The sequence below is a fragment of the Schistocerca serialis genome, chromosome 2, assembly GCF_023864345.2.
Source record: "Schistocerca serialis cubense isolate TAMUIC-IGC-003099 chromosome 2, iqSchSeri2.2, whole genome shotgun sequence".
Lineage (NCBI taxonomy): Eukaryota > Metazoa > Arthropoda > Insecta > Orthoptera > Acrididae > Schistocerca > Schistocerca serialis.
The window spans coordinates 257,123,689-257,148,764 of NC_064639.1; the positions used below are offsets into that span (position 1 = coordinate 257,123,689).

The 25,076-nt window shown below is 43.8% G+C and overlaps 1 protein-coding gene across 1 annotated transcript in view; it reads right to left on the reverse strand.

The window, feature by feature from the left end:
- Positions 1-22,769, reverse strand: part of LOC126457020 (glutathione S-transferase-like) — a 350,438-nt gene extending 327,669 nt beyond the window's left edge. The window contains exon 1 of the mRNA XM_050092991.1: positions 22,679-22,769. The gene's annotated coding sequence lies outside the window, so the exon portion shown is untranslated. The remainder of the gene's footprint in view (positions 1-22,678) is intronic.
- Between the last annotated feature and the right edge of the window lie 2,307 nt (positions 22,770-25,076).

The following is a 25,076-nucleotide window of genomic DNA, read 5'->3' on the forward strand; positions in this document are numbered from 1 at the left end:
TTCCAGGGCTGATGGAGAAGGGTAAATGTATCAATTTGAGGTCCGTAAACGATGGAGTCGACTGTTATAAGCGAAAACCGTTCTGATGCTTCTAATACTTGTACCGATACTACTGTTGCTAAAATTGTTGTGTTGGTATCTTTCTAAAGTGATAGTATGGATCCTAAAATAGTCTGATAGACACGAGATTCTAAAATGCATACCTTAAGAGTTGTGAGTACTTGCTCAACAGATGAAATGTGTTTCGCAGTAGCGAAGATGACAATTCGTCATAGCTCTTAAGGTATGCAGTTTAAGGCCCATGTTTACTAGACTTTTTTCTTTGTTTTGGAGTTGAGATGTAGTGTAGATGGAGAGCCATGTAGCTATGGGACTTGCTTGTCGCCATGTCCACTTTTTTTCACGTTGTTTCAGAGGACGCCCATTTACACTATTTTTCCACAGAGATAGTCATGGCATTATGTAAAATGTTTTCACTTGGGGTAAAACAAGGGCCGGCAGGGATGGCCGACCGGTTCTAGGCGCTACAGTCTGGACCCGCGCGATCGCTACGGTCGCAGGTTCGAATCCTGCCTCGGGCATGGATGTGTGTGATGTCCTTAGGCTAGTTAGGTTTAAGTAGTTCTAAGTTCTAGGGTACTGATGACCTTAGAAATTAAGTCCCATAGTGCTCAGAGCCATTTGAACCATTTTTTTTAGTAAAACAAGGGGCTCCAGCTCAAAGTTGGGGAAATAGTCCCTGACCATAACACCACCTCCTATAAATTTCACTGTCGTCACAGTGTTATAGGATAACATCTGCTGGTCACCCGACGAATACAGACAGCCATTTGAGCGCCAAATCATGTGCCTTGTATCACTGCTTCATAAACGAACTGTCGCGTTGTCTGCATTGCTCTAAGTGACAGTGCGCTTGGCCTCTTTTGACTAATCGTGTCTGTGCAGCAGCACACCTATGAAAAGATACGACCATATATTTTAGAGCTATTGTCCTATCACTGACTTCGGTAAATAAGCTGCAGCTGTTTCTGTTCAATAAAATAACAAGTATGTCGCATTACTCAATAAATAATTTTAGAGGCCTAACGGAGAGAAGGTCGGTTTACTCCTCTCACTACGATTCCACTTCGCAAAAACATAGTGGATTTTGGGACATGTTACTCCTGCGCTATTTCTGTGTCGGAAGACCTGACCCTCCTTCTACGTCACTTATCCAGAGAAAAGGCACGTCTGTCATCATGATGTATTGTGCTTTTGTGAATATGAAACCTGTTTCAGGAATAGTGTAGTGTTGTTGTTGTTGTTGTTGTTGTTGTTGTGGTCTTCAGTTCAGATTCTGGTTTAATGCAGCTCTCCATGCTACTAAACCATACAGTAAAGCTGCACGCCCTCGGAAAAAATTACGGTTGTAGTTTCCCCTTGCTTTCAGCCGTTCGCAGTACCAGCACAGCAAGGCCGTTTTGGTTAGTGTTACAAGGCTAGATCAGTCAATCATTCAGACTGTTGCCTCTGCAACTACTGAAAAGGCTGCTGACCCTCTTCAGGAACCATACGTTTGTCTGGCCTCTCAACATATACCCCTCCGTTGTGGTTGCACCTATGGTACGGCTATCTGTATTGCTGAGGCATGCAAGCCTCCCCACCAACGGCAAGGTCCATGGTTCATGGGCAAGAATGTATCAGTTCGGTCCAGAAGTGGCTAGAAAGTTACGAAGCTAAAAACGTTTCGCTACAGTTCTGCTAATGCAGTTTTAGAACTTATGAATAATTCGTTCTGCCACATAATAAACTATGCACGCTGTTGCTAACCACCTGGCCAACATGTAGGTGTAAATGTTGAGGAATACGGAGGAACCTTCCTCCCCCCCCCCTTCCCCCACCACCACCACCAATGTTACATTGAGACGGCGTGATGTGTGATGTGGGCCAAAGTGTGCTGCACCCTGTGTAATAGACACTCACTGTCCTGCGAATGTGAAGCTTCTATCATCAGAGGTGGAATTCTTAATTGTCCGACAGGGTGGATAAAAACGAGTATAATAAGGTCAGAGCAGGTACGGGACGTCGAAAGTTTTCCGATAACCGTGAGTCAGAAATGCATCGTCGTGGAGCTCCGGCCATAAACGACAGCCACCCAAAAAAGGACGAGCGTATGGAAGTGTGTTCAGTAAGAAAACGTGGGTTTGTGTAGCACTGCTTATCTCGGATGAAGCCTCATTCGGTCATGTATCGGACTTTGACAACACTAACGCTGCACTTGGGAAAAGCGTTATCATATCATGAAGTTCTGGGCGCGCATAGCCAACAGCTGGTCAGTAGCTGCTTCTTTCGAATTCATTGCAACAGTGTGTATTATGAAGACTTTCTCCAAACTTTGTTGAAAGGTACCCCACTTCATCTTCGGGAAAGTGTACGTTACCAATATGATGAAGACCCATTGAACTCAGACGTCGCTATCCCAAAAAGATACATTTGCCTTTCTACGTCATCGTTAAAGAATCTGCATCAGCATCAACGAATTACTCGGTATACTCTTCTCGCGCAGCAACTAAGGCAGTCGGTAGATCGGGTATGCGTTCAAACGTCAACTTTGAGCTTGTCAAGTTCACCGTGATGCTGAACACTCAGAAACAATGCTGCTTGTGAGCGATGACAGCGGGCTACAGCAGCTGTTACCGGCAGCATTGCTTATGAAATGAACGGGCGTAAAATTCCTACGTCTGCTCTATTAAAACGCATATTCCTTCCCCTGAATACATGATAGTCATGTTTTTCTGTTGTAGTATACGTAAATAAAAACTTGTATATCCATGAACATGTTATAAGACAAGAAGTCAGTAAGGACATCAGCTTACAAAAATTCCATTACAATTGTGCGATATAAATTTACAACAGTCTCCACAGAAGATAAAAATTATTTCATCATTCTCACTTTTTACTAAAACTCTAATGGCATTCTTATTTGATCGATGTTCCTATTCAGTAGCAGAGTCTTTAGAACATGTGAAGCAGAAGATTAAACAAGAAAGTGCAAAATACCTTATGCGACTAGTGCAAGCTCTCTTGTACGTAAAGCCAATCAAACACATGCACTCTCTCGAGAGAGAGAGCGCGACCTTGTACAGTATTAACAAAACATCGAATATTATAGAATATAGTTGTATTAAATTAATAACAAAGTCTCAAAAAATGGTTCAAATGGCTCTGAGCACTATGGGACTTAACATTTGAGGTCATCAGTCCCCTAGAACTTAGAACTACTTGAACCTAACTAACCTAAGGACATCACACACATCTATGCCCGAGGCAGGATTCGAACCTGCGACCGTAGCAGCAGCGCGGTTCCAGACTAAAGCGCCTAGAACCGCTCGGCCACACCGGCCTGCGACAAAGTCTCAGAACCTATGAGAAAGCGCGAAAGTGAAAAAAAAAACTGTATGTAGTGATTCACGAATCTGCATCACATCACACATCACTTTCTAACTCCGCGTCTCCATTCATTACGCTGCACTGAACTTCCAGGAAATGCGACCTCGCCTTGTGTGTCATTATATAACTGACATTTAATTATAACAGATCGTACAAAGAAAAAGGTGTTTTTTGATGGATATTCAATGTGCCTTTTCCTTGAAACGGCATACTTTCAGACTCGTAAATTACACTTCGGAAATTATTTAACCGCCACTATGACGTTTCCCGTCATTTTATCGAAACAGACCATACCAATGAGGGATGGGTTTTCGAGAGACCAGTTTTCTGGTGCTCTGAAATACCATACTTTTATAGAACGTAAGTTATAATATAAAACACACCAAATATGGACTTCAACTGAAAGCCAGTATGGCATCTCCAGACTTTGCAATGAAAAGGGGTGGAGTACGTGTTACATAGGCGGCGTTCTTGCGTCTAACTGGTCTACTTTCAGAGGCACTTTCAGAATATCTGACATCCTCGATATTCCCAGAATGGAATTTTCACTCTGCAGCGGAGTGTGCGCTGACGTAAAAGTTCGTAGCAGCTTAAAACTGTGTGCCGGACCGAGACACGAACTCGGGACCTTGGTCTTTTGTGGGTATGTGTTCCAGCAATTAAGCTACACAAGCACGACTCGGGACTTCCACACAGCTCTACTTCCGCCAGTTCGTGAAGTTTGGAAGGTAGGAGATAGGGAACTGACGGGAGCAGAGCTGTAAAGACAGGCCGTGAGTCGTGCTTGTGTAGCTCAGCTGCTAGAGCACTTGTCCGTGAAAGGCAAAGGTGACGAATTCGAATTTCAGTCCAGCACTTAGTTTTAATCTGCTAGGAATTTTAATGCTCGATATTGCTCTACGTTTGGCAAGACTCCCCAACATGCTTTTCTACGCTGTGGCGTAAGAAACGCGGCACGCTTAACGTTGACGTTAGAATCCACGGCCCGTGCCATGACGGATTAAAACTTTGCAATTGTAATTTTCTCAAACAGTAACGTATTCCATGGAGATGTATCAGCTACATGTTCACGTTAGTTGTCCCGCTGGAAGTTAGACAGTATGGAAAATAGAGCGTGGATTAACGGAACTTCAACTAAAAAAGTTCGAATTTTAACATATTTGAAGTAGCGCGCTGCTCCTTACTTTGTTGTAGTCTTCTTTGGGAATTCTTAATGTTCTCGCTATCAACATTCTTGTCGATATGCAAAAATGCAGGCAACGAAAGCGAAGCTACTTTCCTATGAGAGTATTTTGCAAACAGGATATTTGTGAACGATCGCTTACGCCATCATAATTCAACTCTTTTTGGTACTTCACGTAGTGGAGACTGTACACCCAGAGCTTACTGTGATTTGTTGCAATAATAACGATGAGTTTATGGAAAGTCTATGTTTAATTTCAAGTGTATTTAACCGTGAAAACCCCTTTATTTTAGTTTCGCAAGACACCAAGAACCAAGCACTTCCATTTACGGGTACATGTCGTTGAAGATTTCTGTTCTGATACAGAGCACGAAAGACGAAGAGTGCAACAGGAAAGGCCGGCCGGAGTGGCTGTGCGGTTCTAGGCGCTACAGTCTGGAGCCGAGCGACCGCTACGGTCGCAGGTTCGAATCCTGCCTCGGGCATGGATGTGTGTGATGTCCTTAGGTTAGTTAGGTTTAATTAGTTCTAAGTTCTAGTCGACTGATGACCTCAGAAGTTAAGTCGCATAGTGCTCAGAGCCATTTGAACCATTTTTTTGCAACAGGAAAAGAAGGTATAGACGGGTTCTGGAAGCACACCGAACAAAGAATGCACGAAATGTATTCGCAGTCGCGAATAAGCATAACCATTAGGTGTATCATGGAATGACAATGACGATTTGTGCCGAACCGGGACTTTGATTTCCCATCATTTTTCTCGTCATTTAGTCTGGGTGGACGTCACATGGCACTCTTTTAAAGTTCACCGTTGAATACTTCACTTAGTTTTATTTTCAGCCAGCCCTCTGACCGATCACGCTGAACGACCGTGCCGGCGCCGTTAGGTTATCCGAGCACGACTAACGGCCAGATCCAAACTCCCATATGTTGTCAAACATGTGCTACAACCTGCACTCGTACATCCATATCTATGTTCCCGTACAGGAGTAACATTTTACTTGAGAGTCACATGCCCAATGTTGACAGATAAATACGATATTGCAGTGCATGTGTTATTTCGAATTACGTGCAAGGCGACCACTCGCGATAAGCGGGATATCCGGATTGGAGTACCGGTCCGCCAAAAATTTTCATAGTCTTTATTCCCTTATATAGCTGATGGCTACCCGTATTCGCAACTGTCATCCATGTGTTTCATAACGCCTTTAGTAGCCGCAGTGCATAGTAATTCGGAATAACACAGGCACTACAGTATCGAACAAAGTCTGAGACACACCCAGGAAACAGTGTAACAGCGCCCCTGTCCTTGATAGTACCCTCAGTTCTCTGAGGAGAAAGAGGGCACGAATTTTTTCAGTCATTCTGTATCCAGATATAGTCACTCACTAATTAGGTTCGCACAACTTCTAAATTGCGGGGATGTTGACAGCTGCGTTCCATCAGACAGTCAGAGAGACATATATGGAAGTAAGACTGGATGTTTTAGCCGGACGGTAGAGATACAATATGTACCTGAGTGCTCATCAAACCAGAAACCCTGTGAACACGGCTATTATCACCTTGAAAGACGAGAGAGTCCACACCATACGTAGCACGAAGGGATAGAAGAAATAGCTGCATGTGTTCACCAAAATGTTGAAATAAAAATTCTGCTTCATGCTCACGGTAATCAGGGTGAGGAGACCAAAGTAATGGTCCGATAATCAGCCTCAAAACATCACAGAACCACCTGCAGCCTGAACTACACACACACACACACACACACACACACACACACACACACATACGTGGACTCGACGCATTGTATAATCTGAGAAAAAAAAGGATGAATCGCGACTCTTCGGAGCACGTCTCCAGTCATCTATTGTCCACTTTTCCATGACTTCTTTGCCCCGTCGCTGAGAGCAATGGTTTTTTGCGATGTGCCCGAGTCCAAATATCCCTTCTCAAAATACGCACGGAAACTAGTTGACATGGACCTGCATTCACTGACAGCTTTAATTCTTGTCGGGTTTGAAACCGAATTTGGCTGGCAAGGATTGACACTCGTCTCCTGTCCCCATCGGTTAGGACCTTCTTACGACCACCGTTCTTACACCGTGTTTCAACAAATCGGGCAACTTCATTCACGGTTTGGTCATGTGTATGTCCAAACAGTATAGCTCCTTTCTTTACTTTTTCCATACAACCATCTAGCAGAAACACACCACTTAGCTGCCAAATCGTACGCCAGCAGCGTAGCGCTATGTGCCAGCTCTACAGGGTTTCGCAAGAAGGATGATTAGTGTTCAGGGACACGACAGGGAACGATTACTCGAAGCTAAAAGTCCAGTATACATGGGCTCTAAAATGCGTACCTTAAGAGCACTGGGCATTTATTCATATTCCTACTATAAAACATATCTTTTCCACTCAACAAGTGCTCATATCGCTTAAGGTATGGCCGGCCGTTGTGGCCAAGCGGTTCTAGGCGCATCAGTCCGGAACCACGCGGCTGCTATGGTCGCAGGTTCGAACCCTGCCTCGGGCATGGATGTGTGTGATGTCCTTAGGTTAGTTAGGTTTAAGTAGTTCTAAGTCTAGGGGACCTATGCCCTTAGATGTTAAGTCCCATAGTGCCTAGAACCATTTGAACCATTTTTCTGAAATTATGCATCTTACAACCCACTTTTATCAATACTTTTCTTCTTGTTTTGGTCCATACTACCCGCTTCCAAAATATGGAAATGATGAAATAGCAAATTATCGAAGATGAAGAAGTGCTCATAGCTGGTAAAGTACGCATTTTTGAGCTCATGTTTACTATACTTGTTTTTGCTTCGAATGATCGTTCCTGTAATATCCCTGAATATTGAGCATTCCTCCTGGTACAACACGTATAGCAACTGCAGCCCTCTCGTAATTTGTTAAGTGAGCTTATTGTACAGTGCGCGATGATGCAGTAATAGAGGTATAAGTCTCTAGCTCCGTTCGGTACTCGAGATATAATTTTTCCGAGGTTACCTAAGTCACAAATGGCGATAAAATTTTTTTCGCGGCCAATTCCTATCCCCATCTTTACTAGTGACGTCTCCCTAATAATATCATTGTCTAGGATCCACTTAACAATCTATTATTTGGAGCTCCATTTTTCGTTAATTCGTCATGACTACTGCTGTATAAACAAAGAAAAAGAAACTTAAAAATTGATTTGAAGATTGAATTGTGATGCAAGCATGAAAACACACGCACAAACACAAGATAAATACACTATAGGCTATATTTCTTTTTGACAAGTGGAGTGTATAAACGTAGAACTATGGACCGAAATGGGAAAAGGAAGTAACGAAAGATGCACTGAAAACTCGTTAGTTGAGGTACACTTAGCAACGGTGGATATCCACAACGCTAGTGGAAAGGACGTTACGCACATACAGGTCGAGCGGACAGATTTTCCTGTGTAATCGAGTGTGAGTAGTAAAACCAGAAGGTGTGGATGGCGAAAGTGCACAGGTGTGCTCACCCGCGCAGGCAGCCGGGGCGAATACATGATATCGCAGACGACCCAGGTCTTGACTGAACAGAGAAGCCTGTGGTTGTGTGTGATTTGAAATGTTGAGGTAACGTATATAGAGACCTGCGGCACGAATGGTCAGAAGTTTCTATGACTTGTGAAAGAGTGTGACGTAGACGCTAAAAAACTGAACTGGCGAACTCCTGAAGATGGGAACAAGCTATCCCGAAGAAGCCTACTTACAAGGTTTGAAGTATGAATCTACCAATATGATACAACCTCTCTCCTCCTCCCCCCGCCCCCAGTCACAGTTCCCATAGGGATCGAAAGGACAAGATTAGATTAATTACAGTGCGCGTTTTAACAATCATTCTTCCCACACTCTATATGCGAATGGAACGGGAAGAGGTTATAGTAACTAGTACAGTGGGACGTATCCTCTGCCACGTACTTCACAGTGGTTTGCGGAGTATGGATGTAAATGTAGACGCAGAAGTTACAGTGTGTACGTCAATAAATTATAGGATTCTGTGACTAAGCCAAGAAAGAGTGCGTGGATGAGTTTACTGACGTATGTCGCAACGAGGCCTGCCAGTGGCAAATTAATCGCCAGACTTGTCATTGCCGCAAGAAGAAACAAGAGGCGCATTGCAAATTAACAGATAAACTAGAACAACCTACTAACAAATAAGATACTATTGGAAGAAATATTCAGGGATGGTACTGAAATTGAAGATGAAAGAACGTCAATGATAATATCCGCTGATGACATTGTTGACGTCAGTGAAAGTAGGGAAGAATTACGAGACCTTCCGGATTGGATGAACGGTCTCATGAACACAGATTGAGAGTAAACAAAAAAAAAGACGAAAGTAATGGGAAATAGCAGATTAAAGATAAACTTAAAATCCAAAATTGGGGGCCACGACGTAGACGAAGCGAAGGCATTCTGATACCTTGCAAAGTAAATAACGCATGACGAACGAAGCAGTGAGGATATTAGCAGCGGACCACCACAGCTAAAGACAGCATTTGTCAACAAAACAAATGTACTAACACCAATAACAGGCCTTAACTTGAGGAAGAAATATCTGAGAATGTACGTTTGGAGCACAGCATGGTGTGAAATTGCAACATCAACAGTGGAGAAACCATAGCAGAAGGGAATCGAAGCGGTTGTGGTTTGGTGCTACAGAAAGATGATAAAAATTACAGAAAGATGCTGAAAATTAGGTGGACTATTAAGATGGGAAATGGGTTGGTTTTCATTAGAATCGGCGAGGAACTAAATATGTGGAAAACTTTGACAAGAAGGAAGGACAGAATGATACGAGGGGACTTAAAAAAGTAAGTTGTACATTATTACGGCACCCCAAATTACATTAGTTTAGTCCTTCACTGCACTTCAAAGGGACACAGTCACATGATAATATTTTTCAACATTTAATGATTTTAAATGATTTTGGTGTGGAGCCACAGTCATATAAAATTTTTTGAAAAATATAACCGTCATTTGACTGAACAACAGTTTTTTTTTATTCCACAATCTAGATTTCGGCCTTAAGGCATTATCAATTGTTACAAGGACCAAAAGTCATTGGACTTGAGTGGAACTCAAGTCATCATCAAAATAGGTATCTTCAGTTGTATAAGCCAATTTTATCAAAAGTAAATGCGAAAACATCTGTATAACAGGCTAATTTACTGGCAATCAGCATGACTTCTCCACTTTTTATGGTTCTGGAATAAAAACAGATGGCCAAATTACAAGTTTTAAACTTCACTGCGCTGTGTAGCGAAGTTTAAAATCTGTGACTTGGTCATATGTTTTACTTCACAACAATATCAAGTGAAGAAGGCATGCTAATTGCCCTGTATAATCTATCAAACGCCACGGAAATGTTAGGTATCTATACTATGCTTCCAGATGCATATCCGTCAGACCAATGCAACAATCAACTTCAAATCGAGTACTTCTAAATTCGCTGATTTCAACGATAAATCCTTCATGTATGCATGAACTACACTGTGTCCGAACGCCACACCCGAACTGTGCAGTGTGTAGTTGGGCGTGTCAAATGCAGGGCCCTCTTCGTGCACTGTGCTACGTGTTCCCGACATGATATTCAGCGTGGCGCACTATACGTTGGTCGGACTCAGTGCCCGATCTATGCATCATAGTTTGAGGTGACTGTACGTGATGTTGTTCACAGTACGGAATGATGCTGGTTTTTGTTCTTACTCCTTTGGCTTTGGCTTTCTCGGAGTCTTCTGTCATACATAATATTTTACCTTACATTTCTACTATATCTTTTGATGAATACTTATAGAATTTGGGAGTTCTTAAGAAAATCAGGCTCAGTAGACACGCCTTTCTTTCAAATTCTCTACTCCTTCTTTTATCAAATGCTTGATTAAACTTACAGACCGGTTACCAATATATGTGGTTTTCCCCAGACAGTCTTATACAGCTAAATGATATCATCATCATCATCTCCTCCTCCTCCTCTAAAATCACTGCCTTCCACATTCATAAATAAATTGTTTTACTTGTGTTTAATGTCTTTGTCCTCTTCATCCTCTTTGTAATGGTCTGTCTTCGTCTTCTTATTCTCGATTTTCAGTAGCTGTCCTTGAATAATACTCTGTAGAGATTAACGAGGGGGTGTAAATGCTTTCCCCAGCACAGGATTGGCTTCAGCTTGCCATTGTTGCAGCAACAACTGCTTCTTTTGGATATTTTATTAAGATTGTAACAAAGAATGACGAGAGTTCTTGTAAACATTAGGCACAGCCGGATTAGACTCATCAGAAGAATCAATTTTCATTGTTTGGCAAAATCGCTTTAGCGTCATACAATTTATTCCATATTTATTAATGGTCTTCCTCACCGAAGAAAGCACTATTACCTCTCTTTTCTTTTATTATTTCTCATGCTGCTTTCACGATGACAGTACAAAATAAGGAACTGCACGTGACACTGCAGGTTGTTACATTATGATAATCTCTAACATAATGTAACAAGTTTTCCAAATATCATCGTTTTATACGTTTTATATTCGATTTCATATAGATTCCTGAAAGTGAGTGCCCTGCATGGTATTCTAATTTTTGTATGTGTCCAATTATGGTTGGTAACTCTCCACACACACATTGTATGGTAATCCATTAACACTGTCAGTGTTTGAGAGCTACACATCGCAATTATGCAATGGCAGTTATAATCGTTTTTGACACTTCTGCACGCAAAGTTATACAAATTTACGTGTACTGAGATGTACTTTGTTACAGTTTTGGAGGGAGTGGGAGATTTGTTACAGTTTTGGGGCAGTCTGTTGCAGTTCAGGGACAGTTTCTTACAGTTTTGAGACACTTTGTTACAGTTTTGTGGCAATTTGTTACAGCTGGGAGGGGCATTTTGTTGCAGTTGGGGTAGTGCCTACAGTTTGTTACAGTTGGTTACAATTTTCCTGTAACATGTAGATGTGTGTGATGAAGTGTTGTAGTCTCCGCTGTGTGGCACAAGAATTGTTAAATTCCCCACCATATTACTGCTCCAAGTCTGAACTTCAAACTCTGAAAAATTTCGTTGCAGCCTTCGTAAAATCAAACTCCCCACAATTTTGAAGGAATATAAGTTTGACAATTGTCAGAAATGTTTCAAATTCTAACTATAGTCAAACATAGCTCAACGTCCTACAAACTAGTAGGCTTTTGGAACTTCTCCAAATCCACATATGTGTTCAGTTTACGTCACATCTCCTGACACTCGCTGCTGTGACCAGCAAAAGACCTCCTGCACAAGCACCCAAGGAACTATCTATGTTATAAAGCTTAAATCGTGTTGCAGTGCTTTGAGGGTCACTTACATTGATGTTGTAGTCATCAGTTAACCTGATCTGAATGCACCCACAGAAAGAATTCAACATGTGGAGTTCAATGTAAGCCATAACAGTGGATCCTCGATCCCATTACCATTAACAACTTTGGGTAACAAAAGGCTTCCTACACAAACCCCTCGCTGAAGGAGCACACCACTCTCCGTCGAAAATGGATTAGAAATACTGGAAATGTTAGATTCCATACCATGCTTATAGATTTTCACTCTGTAGACCAACACAGCTACCGCTTTCAGTCTGAGTACTTCCCTTTCGACTCTCTTATGCAATTTGATTTTGGCGCTAAATTCACTTATTTCAATGAAAAATGTAAGGCCTTTCTGTATGACTAAACTATGCAGCCCATGACCATCTGATGTTCTACTATCTTGGATGGTGCCCTTTGTCTTCTTAAATCACAAACCTGTGACGCTTGTCACTGTTCATCTAGTTTACAGCAATGCATGACTTTTTCCAATCAGAAGGGCTATTCTGACACGTCCAGAACTATTTGCAACACTCATAAGAACAAACCTTTCACGCTACTTCTGCTAAGCTACAAATCTCGACCTTAGAAGTGTGATTATGTGGAACGTGACTGTTTTAGGTTAGATACAAATAGCTGGAAAATCTATTTCAACGTGAAAATTCCTTGATTTAGACGTAATATTGAAGAACAAAGTTATGTTCCTCCTGACGTTGAAGCCCATCAAACAAAGATGCATCTGGGAGAATGCTAAGTACACCATTTGCCTATCAGATCTGGTATATGTACAAAGATCTTGGATATAAATCAAGTCATTTAGTTTCATAGGTGGAGAGACTTTGAGTCAGTGACAGGAACTGATGAGAGTCTGTGAGCGCTGTGTACACATTTTTCTAGCCTATTGCTTGACAGTTACGTCGAGAGAGAGACTGTGCTGAGCTGATGGTCTGTTCTGTTCTTGTTTTCGACGTCAGTACAGCGTACTGGTAAGTTCAGGTCTCAGATGCTTGTCTGTTTTCGCCATGGAGTCTGCTTTCATCACATTGGCTAGTGAACTGTGAAAAAATTACCTGTAACTGTATGTATTGATTAAAACTAAAAGCAGGTTTGAAATACGTGGAGATGTGTAGGTGAAATGAAATACACAGTATCAATATGCATACATGCATTCCATAAGCAATGGTCGTAGAAAGTCGGCTTGCTCTGTTTGTGCATGAGATCCAAAAGGCTGCAGATATTGTGTTTCCCAACTTCTGGTCAGCGGAAAATACAGTTCTGTGGCGTAAGCACAAGCGTAAAATACAGCGTATTACACTAGAGTTATGATTGCATTGAGCACTTCCTGTCAAATGGCAGGTTGTTCTTAACAGTGAGAATGAGGAAGCTCGCTCCATTCGTTCACGACCCTCTCTCTCTCTCTCTCTCTCTGTCTCTCTCTCTCACTCACTCACTCACTCACTCTCTCTCCGTCTCTCTCTCTCTCTCTCTCTCTCTCTCTCTCTCTCTCTGTGTGTGTGTGTGTGTGTGTGTGTGTGTGTGTGTGTGCGTGTATTCCTAAGGGAACAAACTGCTGAGGTCATCGGCCCCTAGACTTGCTTGCACACTACTTAAACTAACTTATGCTAAGAACAACACTCACACCCATGCCCGAGGGAGGACTCGAACCTCCGGCAGGAGGAGCTGCGCAGTCCGTGACATGGCGCCTCAACCAGGCGGTCACTGAGTGCGGCACACGACTCTAGATGATGGTATATAGTGGTGTCTATGTTGACACTAATTGTTATAATGGTTATTTCGTATACTTCTAACGTCTAACTTCGGCTGAACTGTCGCATTTGAAGCAGAAAATTACGATAAATATAGATTTCTGCAGTGTCAAAGGGATCGACCTTTAATGCTTGGGGCGTGGTGGTTTGGATCAAATCTCCAACGAGCTACTATACTGAAGAGTTCCTAGCAATCAACATGTTGTTCCCAATAGTGAGGAAACTCATTCTATTCATTCATGCTCCCGTATGGTGGCGGATATGGAGTTTTCTGTTGATCTCATGTTCCTTTATTTCACATCAGCATTCAATACAGTTCCGCACTGTCACCAGAAGAACAAGATATGGAATATTAGACCAGATTTATGCCAGCGGCGCAACTGGCGCCATGGTTGCAGAGGTATTGGCTCTCAACACCAAATGCCACGCAGAACAACAGAATGAAGGACAACTCTAGAGTTAGAGCATTAACCGTTAAAACACACACATCAAAAAATGTTTTGCATCACCTTGTTTCCGAGAGTTCTGGAACCTGTACCGAAAATTGGAACAGAGATCAACATAAACATCATTTCCGCCCTTTTTATTGCTCATGAAAACCACACATTGCCTGTTGTACCACCATACCGCGAGACTTTAAGAGGTGGGCGTCCAGATTGCTGTTCACACCGGTACCTCTAATACCCAGTAGCACATCGTCTTATGTATGCATGTATTCGTCGTGACATACTATCCACACGTTCATCAAGGCACTGTTGGTCCACTGCCCCACTTCTCAACGGCGATTCGGCATAGCTCCCTCAGAGTGGTTGTTGGATCACGCTGTTCATAAACAACCCTTTTCAATCCATCCCAGGCATATTCGGTAGGGTTCATGTTTGGAGAACACGCTGGTCATTCTAGTCGAGCGATGTCGTTATCCTGAAGAAAGTCATTCACAAGATGTGCACGATGGGGGCGCGGATTGTCGTTCATGAAGACGAATGCCTCGCCAATATGCTGCCGATATGGCTGCACTATCGGTCGGAGAATAGCATTCACGTATCATACATCCCTTACGGCGCCTTCCATGACGTCGGCCCCACATAATAACACCCCAAAACAGCAGGGAACCTCCAACTTGCTGCACTCGCTGGGCAGTGTGTCTAAGGCGGGTCAGCCTGACTGGATTTCCTCCAAATAGGTCTCCGACGACTGTCTGGTTGAAGGCATATGCGACACTCATTGGTGAAGAGAACATGATGCTAATCCTGAGCGGTCCATTCGGCATGTTGTTGGGCCTATCTAAATGGCTCTGAGCACTATGGGACTTAACATCTATGGTCATCAGTCCCCTAGAACTTAGAACTACTTAAACCGAACAAACCTAAGGACAGCACACAACACCCAGTCATCACGAGGCAGAGAAAATCCCTGACCCCGCCGGGAATCGAACCCGGGACCCGGGCGTGGGAAGCGAGAACGCTACCGCACGACCACGAGATGCGGACATTGGGCCTATCTGTACCGCGCTGCATGGTGTCGTGGTTTCAAAGATGGACCTCGTCGTAGACGTTGGAAGTGAAGTTGCGCATCATGCTGCCAATTGCCCACATTTTGAGTCATAACACGACGTCCTGTGGCTGCACGAAAAGCATTATTCAACATGGTGGCGTTGCTGTCAGGGTTCCTCCGAGCCATAATCCGTAGGTAGCGGTGATCCATTGCAGTTGTAGCCCTTGGGCAGCCTGAGCGAAGCATGTAATCGACAGTTCCTGTCTCTCTGTATCTCCCCCATGTCCGAACAACATCGCTTTGGTTTACTGCTAGACGTCTACACACTTCCCTTGTTGAGAGCCCTTCCCGGCACAAAGAAACAATACTAACACGATCGAACCGCGGTACTGACCGTCTAGGCATGGTTGAACTAGAGACAACAAGAGCCGTGTACCTCCTCCTTCCTGGTGGAATGACTGGAACTGATTGGCTATCGGACCCCCTCCGTCTAATAGGCGCTGCTCGTGCTTGGTTGTTTACATCTTTGGGTGGGTTTATTGACACCTCTGAACATTCAAAGGGACTGTGACTGTGATTCAATATCCACAGTCAACGTCTGTCTTCAGGAGTTCTGGGAACTAGGGTGATGCGAAACTATTTTTGCTATGTGTATATGCACACTACCTTTAGCATACAGTCAGTAACAAACCATTTTCTGCTTCCTGAACTGATGATGTGGCATCGACAAGACCGGACTCGCATAGTGTTGGACAAAGCAGCCTAACATGGATGGAGTCTGTTTTTCTGGGTGACTGCTGAAATCACGCAATGCTCAGTGAAGGCCTGAGCAGAATTGGTGTTGAGTTGACATAGGCAGCCAGTCTGAGTGGATAACTACAGAACGAACACATTAGCATGTTCTGCTATGGCCCACAGCAACACAAGCCACAGACTTGATGTGGCAACAGCAGCGGACAGAGTTGACATAACCCAGCATCAATGATCCAGTGTTTGGAATGGTGTAGCATGGGCACCATCTATCCTCTTCATATTCCTAGCCTACGACACATGACAGTGAGAGTGACTGACAACCATACTGAATGCATCAGTAAGCTATTCAGTTTTAATGTTAGGACAAGTGGTCTGTTTCTGACAACCAAAGCGCTTATCATCATGTTAAACCTAGGGAAAATGGATTTATTGCCATTTTAAATTTAGTGCTTACAGATTTCTTGAATGTCCCAACGCTTTAAACTCACAGTGCCTAGAGTGGGAGGGGGGTGGGGGATTGTACAAACTGTACCATGAGAGGCGTGGGGGAAATTGTTTAGTCATAGCACAAGTTGACTTAAAGTTAAGGCAAGTGAACTGTAACATCATAAACACTCCCGTCCTATACCATCAGTGGTGGCTGTTGTTTAAGCAGAGCATGAGTGGACGTAAACTGAGGACAAGTCAGATCTCAACTTAGGGTGACAATTGTTTAAGCTGCAGTGTTAGAGAAATGGGGGGAAATTGTTTGATTTAAGGCACCTGGATGTTAGCTTTGGACAAGTGGTACGAGGTGCATTAAAGTTCTAAGGCCTCCGATATTTTTTTTCTAATTAACTACTCTCCCGAAATCGATGAAACTGGCGTTACTTCTCGACGTAATCGCCCTGCAGACGTACACATTTTTCACAACGCTGACGCGATGATTCCATGGCAGTGGCGAAGGCTTCTTTAGGAGTCTGTTTTGACCACTGGAAAATTGCTGAGGCAATAACAGCACGGTTGGTGAATGTGCGGCCACGGAGAGTGTCTTTCATTGTTGGAAAAAGCCGAAAGTCACTAGGAGCCAGGTCAGGTGAGTATGGAGCGTGAGGAATCACTTCAAAGTTGTTATCACGAAGAAACTGTTGCGTAACGTTAGCTCGGTGTGCGGGTGCGTTGTCTTGGTGAAACAGCACACGCGCAGCCCTTTCCAGACGTTTTTGTTGCAGTGCAGGAAGGAATTTGTTCTTCAAAACATTTTCGTAGGATGCACCTGTTACCATAGTGCCCTTTGGAACGCAATGGGTAAGGATTACGTCCTCGCTGTCCCAGAAAATGGACACCATCATTTTTTCAGCACTAGCTGTTACCCGAATTTTTTTTGGTGGCGGTGAATCTGTGTGCTTCCATTGAGCTGACTGGCGCTTTGTTTCTGGATTGAAAAATGTCATCCACGACTCATCCATTGTCACAACCGACGAAAAGAAAGTCCCATTCATGCTGTCATTGTGCGTCAACATGGCTTGGCAACATGCCACACGGGCAGCCATGTGGTCGTCTGTCAGCATTCGTGGCACCCATCTGGATGACACTTTTCGCATTTTCAGGTCGTCATGCAGGATTGTGTGCACAGAACCCACAGAAATGCCAACTCTGGAGGCGATCTGTTCAACAGTCATTCAGCGATCCCCCAAAACAATTCTCTCCACTTTCTCGATCACGTCGTCAGGCCGGCTTGTGCGAGCCCGAGGTTGTTTCGGTTTGTTGTCACACGATGTTCTGCCTTCATTAAACTGTCGCACCCAGGAACTCACTTTCGACACATCCATAACTCCATCACCACATGTCTCCTTCAACTGTCGATGAATTTCAATTGGTTTCACACCACGCAAATTCAGAAAACGAATGATTGCACGCTGTTCAAGTAAGGAAAACGTCGCCATTTTAAGTATTTAAAACAGTTCTCATTCTCGCCGCTGGCGGTAAAATTCCATCTGCCGTACGGTGCTGCCATCTCTGGGACATATTGACAATGAACGTGGCCTCATTTTAAAACAATGCGCATGTTTCTATCTCTTTCCAGTCTGGAGAAAAAAAATCGGAGGCCTTAGAACTTGAATGCACCTCGTATGTGACATTAGGGAAAAACTGAGTGGCCATCTTGAGTTCTGCACATAGAACAACTGACCAGGGCATGGTTTATCTCTTGGCCACCAATCTTGGATTGTGATGTCATATGGTTGGGTAATACCAGTAGCACAATTGGGTTATATTTGAATTTTCTAAGCTGTTAGAGTTTTCTGTCATTTTATACATCTGGCAATTTCTCTGTGCCAGAATGGTAAGGGGAAGGCGTGACCTTGGGAGACAATACTCATTTATTCCAGTGTAATGGAGAGGGAAGGAAAAAATGCCCGTTCTCCACAACAATAGAGGGGTCCCTTTGCTCCAGAACAACAGAGGAGGAGGGGAAGGAGTGGGATCATCCTTTGTCCCAGAACGCCCACAGTTACACTAGCCTCTTCTAGCCCTGAAATGCGTATTTCCTATTTTAATAGGTGCATTTCGGTGTGTAGGTAAAGCCCAGTTGAACACATATACGATCATAAAACTGAATGTACTCTCAGCAAGTCGTAACGGATCTTCTTTGATTATAGACAGATGGTAAAACACAGTTGTGATTAAGTTGTGCAGGAATAGAGAGGGTGTTTTTGTGGGAATTGGGGACGCATTTTGAGCATGTAGATATATAATTTTTGCTGGGAATAGCCGCTGAAATTTGGGCGCCAGCGGGTTGGAACGGCCCATTTCTGCAGTTCGATAAAGGCTGTAAGAGGTAGGGAAAAATAAAGGTTTGGGGACACTATTTTGGCAAAGTTCTGTAAATCTTCACATCCATCTTATTGCAAGATAGCGCAGAAACAACAGCCACGCCAAACAAAAGGTACATTTCCCGTGAACGCCCTGTCAGAATTCTGTACCCCCACCCTCTGCTTCGGGACGCCCGTACACAGAGGCCAGTTCTGTGGTTCCAAAGAAGGCGGGAAGGATCATGGCCTCGGTGTTTTAGGATGCAAAAGGATTTTCTTTAATTTAATATCCTCAGAGCGGGAAAACAATAACTAAGGAGCATTATTCTCGTTTTTTTATTGATCTGGAAGCTGGGAAATGTTGTTTGCAGGAGAAAAAATCATTTTCCGTCAAAACAATGAATCTGCCACAAAACTGTCTCGCAGTGGGAAACGTGCTGCTAAAAGTCAAGATGAGTTTTTAGCTGTACTACTCCTTTTTTCCGTTTTCCAAGCTACAGTCCATTTGTTAACTAGTTCTATGCTTCGTCGTCCAGTATGAAGGGCATAGGGGAGGGGGAAGGTGGAGGATGGCGAGGGGAAGTAGAGGAAACATGAACATAGGAGAGGATATCGGTACCCGTGAAAGCTAGCATAGTTTCGTCTCCGAGCAGGCTAGATCATAAGGTACAAAATATTTGGTCAGGTTAACATCCGTAACTGAAGAACATACTAATAGACGAAAAATCCTCTTCAGTTGCCTCAAATTTTCTTAATTTATTCCCCAACCGGTTTCGAAGCCTGACGCTTCATCTTCAGGTGCCATCAAAAAATTATGGCAACATAAAATGGGTGGCGGTCGTGACAGTCAGTCATGGGGAATCGCACCCGCACCCGCGGCCAGCAAACGCATGGGAGCGTAGGACCAGTACCAGAGCGGATTAAGAAAATTACTGGGGCAGATGAAGCTGATTATTAATCTATAAATACATCTTGAGGGTACTGCACGAATTTTTAAGTAACATAAAACAAACTAGTAGTGTTCTTGTCAGGTGTGGGTAGATAAACTATAAGGACTGAATGCCACTTAGAGAGATTCTCGTCTAATGCAGAGTTTCCAGGGAATGCTTACCGGCCTCCCGATACACAGAAAGAGGTGCGCGTTTCTGCTACTGCTACCTTGCAAGTCGACGGGAAAGGAGGGGGGGGGGGGGGGGAGGGGGGCACGTTATTAGGGTGACCAACGTAGTTTTAAGGGAGTTGACCAACATCTGACCATAATTTTAAGGGAGAAACAACGCAGCAAATCTCAAATGCACAACTTCATAGCATTTTCTTGGCACTGGTGACACAGACAAACGCCCACATATTTTCAAGACAAGCATTTCAGAATCTGCATCTAGTGCACCACATGCAAGTTTTGTAGCTTTATGCGATACGTGATTTGCCCATTTGGTTCCACCATCTGCTTGTTGTCTTCTTGCAGCAATCTGAACGTAGACTTATATTTCCCGTAATTTACATTTGCATTACCAGCACAGTACGCAGTAAGGTTCTTTACAGCTAAGTTATGAAAATTCAATGAACACTTGACCAGACTGTGAACATCGATAGCTGTCTCATCTGCCTATTCAATGAAGTCCATAAGCCTGTTTCTTATCATGTTTTAAAAATCAAAGTACCTTGCAGCTTGGTGGTCATTTTTTTTTTTGGTTCAAATGGCTCTAAGCACTATGGAACTTAACATCTGAGGTCATCAGTCCACTAGACTTAGAACTACTTAAACCTAACTAACCTAAGGACATCACACACATCCATGCCCGAGGCAGGATTCGAACCTGAAACCGTAGCAGCAGCGCGGTTCCGGACTGTAGCGCCTAGAACCGCTCGGTCACAGAGGCCGGCTTTTTGGTTTGACGCATCCTTTGCAAAAGAGAAAAAGTTGATAATTTGAGCTGGATCTTTCATGATATTAATGAAATTCTGAACACCTTTTGGGACCGAAACCATTTTCACAATTTCTTTTGCCTTAGTTCGACCACATGTCACCGTATTAGCCAAATTAATATCATGGAAGACCTCTTTCGATAACTCATTCCCACAATCCGTACTTCTGTAGCCGGTATTATGTTTCAGAGTACGCCATACTACTGCCAGCTCATCAGCAACATTTTTTATATCCTTATTGCTGTTACCAAAATATCTGAGTAAATTTGAGTACGCCTTCACTTCTTTTTCGTGCAGTTATAAACTTCTAGACAAGAATGTTGGCTGTAGTCGGCATTATCCCTTAAACGATGCTGAAGTCACGCTTACATTGATCTAATAGGCTTGGCTGAGCCAAGTGTCAAGTAGACTCACAAGCGACTTCTAATGAAGCTGCGGGCCTCTGGGGTATTGTCTCAGTTGTGCGACTGGATTCGTGATTTCCCGTCAGGAAGGACGCAGTTCGTAGTAATAGACGGCAAATCATCGAGTAAAACTGAAGTGATATCAGGTGTTCCCCAGGGAAGCGTCCTGGGATCTCTGTTGTTCCTTATCTATATAAATGACCTGGGTGACAATCTGAGCAGTTCTCTTAGGTTGTTCGCAGATGATGCTGTAATTTACCGTCTAGTAAGGTCATCCGAAGACCAGTATCAGTTGCAAAGCGCTTTAGAAGAGATTGCTGTATGGTGTGGCAGGTGGCAGTTGACGCTAAATAACGAAAAGTGTGAGGTGATCCACATGAGTTCCAAAAGAAATCCGTTGGAATTCGATTACTCGATAAATAGTACAATTCTCAAGGCTGTCAATTCAACTAAGTACCTGGGTGTTAAAATTACGAACAAATTCAGTTGGAAAGATCACATAGATGATATTGTGGGGAAGGCGAGCCAAAGGTTGCGTTTCATTGGCAGGACATTTAGAAGATGCAACAAGTCCACTAAAGAGACAGCTTACACTACACTCGTTCGTCCTCTGTTAGAATATTGCTGCGCGGTGTGGGATCCTTACCAGGTGGGATTGACGGAGGACATCGAAAGGGTGCAAAAAAGGCAGCTCGTTTTGTATTATCACGTAATAGGGGAGAGAGTGTGGCAGATATGATACGCGAGCTGGGATGGAAGTCATTAAAGCAAAGACATTTTTCGTCGCGGCGAGATCTATTTACGAAATTTCAGTCACCAGCTTTCTCTTCCGAATGCGAAAATAGGTAGGAATGATCATCAAAATAAAATAAGAGAAATCAGAGCTTGAGCAGAGAGGTTTAGATGTTCGTTTTTCCCGCGCGCTGTTCGGGAGTGGAATGGTAGAGAGATAGTATGATTGTGGTTCGATGAACCCTCTGCCAAGCACTTAAATGTGAATTGCAGAGTGATCATGTAGATGTAGATGTAGATAATGAAACGAGTGTGTTTCAGCCTGAATGTCTCTATACTCTGCTGTCGCGTGTCCTTGTTACTTCCGTGCTTTATTTATACCACAGCTGCTGATCGGTACGAGGCGAGTGCATCCATTGGTTGTCAGTACTGACCGGGAAACAAGTAAACATTCCCCGTCTCATGAGCCATCTGGACGCGTAGGCTATGTCATTCTTTCTCCGCTCCGCGAATTGCCTTGAGCCAAACCGTCTTACTTCCGCAGAAGCACGAACGGAAAAAAACAGAGACTGCATGTCGACAATTGTACCGATTATGAAAGGAAAATATTTCTAGATATCTAGGTCAGGATTTTGAACTATCGATAGTACTTTGCGGGATTAGTATTGGTAACGCTGATCACTGACGAAATACACTGAAGGAAGAGGACGGAGGAGGAGGCGGGAGGCTAAAGAAAAATTGCTGTTGTACGGGAGGTCCCGGGATATACGGGAGAGTTGAACGCCCTAGGCCTAGGGGTTAGGTGCGTCTAGCAGGCAGAGGAGCACACGCCGGCCTCACCTGGCGCAGCGGCGGTCTGTGGCGGCTGGCAGAAGCGGCAGGTGGATGCGCTGGTGCTGCCACTGGCGTCAGCTGCCGGCGCTCTTCTGCTTCTGCCCGTGCCGGCGCCGGCGGGCCACCCCGCGCTGTCGGCTGTCGCGGCAGCGGCCGCCGACGCGGGAGACACCTATCGATTCCCGCTGGCATTAGGCGCGCTCCGCTTTTACGGCCGTCATTAAGGCTGCTGCTGCCGCTTCCGCACGGCGCCTCGGCGCGGCCAGCGAAGCGTGCTCTCGCGATTCGCCGTTTGTGGCCGCACGAAATGCACCCACTGGCTCGCGACAGGCGGCGCTCTGACGTCAGAGAAATCGCCGGGCCGAGTGTATGCAAGAATTATAAATCGAAGGCGAAAAATCTACTGCCAGGCCTTTTAATCTCCGAGCAAGAGTCTCGTTTTAGGAAACTGTGATCTACCGTCACCTCGGATAAAACAGTTAAAAAATGTTATATTAGAACAAATAAGCCCTCGGTCACAAATATTAAGTCAAAATTGACCAGGTTTCGACACTATTATGAGCGTCGTCTTCAGACTTAGACTAACTGTTCTAAAACATATTAAGTGTATAATACATTAACAAAATTAAAGTTTGTACTGACTGGAAGAAGATGCAGTACTTACAAGTCACATATTAAAAAAGATCTAAGACGGAAAGGCCACGTCATGAATAGTTGTAAGTAAGATGGCGAGCCGCTAAGGGCTACTCGTACTTCGGTGAACAAGGTTTGCAAGAAGACTGAGGTGCCCACGATAGAAAGTGTGGGCAAGTAAACATGGTATTGCTACGAGCGCCATCGAGTAGCCGCAGAAACAACTAGGCTACTGTACATTCAAAATTAAATGATGACTAAATGAAAACCTCAGCTGCCGACAGGTGTTGTTGATATACCTCTATGTGGTCGGCTGAAAATGCGTGCCCCGACCGGGACTCGAACCCGGGATCTCCTGCTTACATGGCAGACGCTGTATCCATCTGAACCACCGAGGACACACATAAATAGCGCGACTGCAGGGACTTATTCCTTGCACGCTTCCCGTGAAACACACATTTCCAACTATCCACAATTCTACATGTGTATTGTACCTTATAGACATTTGCCCACCCACTCATTACTCGCGCAGTTCTGTCTTCGTATATATAGTTAAAGGCTACCTATCCATTGACCTTCGTCTGTGCGAATGCGCACAGGTTGCCCAAACTCTTACGGGAATCGCCAAAGCGTGCGCGAGTAGTGAGTGTGTGGGCTAATGTCTATAAGGTACAATACATATGTAGAATTGTGGATAGTTGGGAATGTGAGTCTCACGGGAAGCGTGGAAGGTGTAAGTCCCTGCAGTCGCGCTATTGATCTGTGTGCTCGGTGGCTCAAATGGATAGAGCGTCTGCCATGTAAGCAGGAGATCCCGGGTTCGAGTCCCGGTCGGGGCACGCATTTTCAGCTGTCCACATCGAGGTATATCAACAACACCTGTCGGCAGCTGAGGTTTTCAGTTAGTCATCATTTATTCCAGGGAAAAGCTGCACGGTCATCAACAGTAACTGTTCTTTCGAGAGGGGACTAATGACCTCAGAAGTTGAGTCCCATAGTGCTCAGAGCCATTTGAACCATTTGTTCTTTCGAGAACAAGTTACTGTCTTCGTTTACATTCAAAATTAGACACATGAAATTCTGATGCAGCTGATTCAGACATAACGTAAGCATTAATAATAAGAGGATGAAGTTACATATTTATCTGCTTTAAACAGAGATACATTTTGTAACGTAAAAAAACGTTAGTTATGACATGCAAGAAAACAGCAAAGATGTAACAGGAAAAAAACATTTCGGTAAACTGCCTGAGTAAATCTGAATCAAAGATCAAGCAATGGATTTATACAGTCGAAAAAGTTTTTATTTCGCAGCTGCAGCTGTTCGTTGAGAATGAGGCCATCGTGACGAGAGAGATGTTTGAAAATCGCCAATTCCTCTAAAACATCTAACCTACGCCCCTTCTTTTCGGTATGCAGAATATTGCTATCGCCTATGGCTTTAGGCACGTGCCCAGTAAATTAGAGATGATCGGCAAAGAATGAATTTAGGGGACTGGTGCCGTTCTTAAAAGATGTTCTTTATATCTGATGGTGAAAGCACGTCCAATTTGCCCTATACTGGGTGTTACAAAAAGGTATGGCCAAACTTTCAGGTAACATTCCTCACATACAAATAAAGAAAAGATGTTATGTGGACATGTATCCGGAAACGCTTAATTTCCATGTTAGAGCTCATTTTAGTTTCTTCCACCTACGCTCAATCGAGCACGTTTTCATGATTTCATACGGGATAATCTACCTGTGCTACTAGAACATGTGCCTTTACAAGT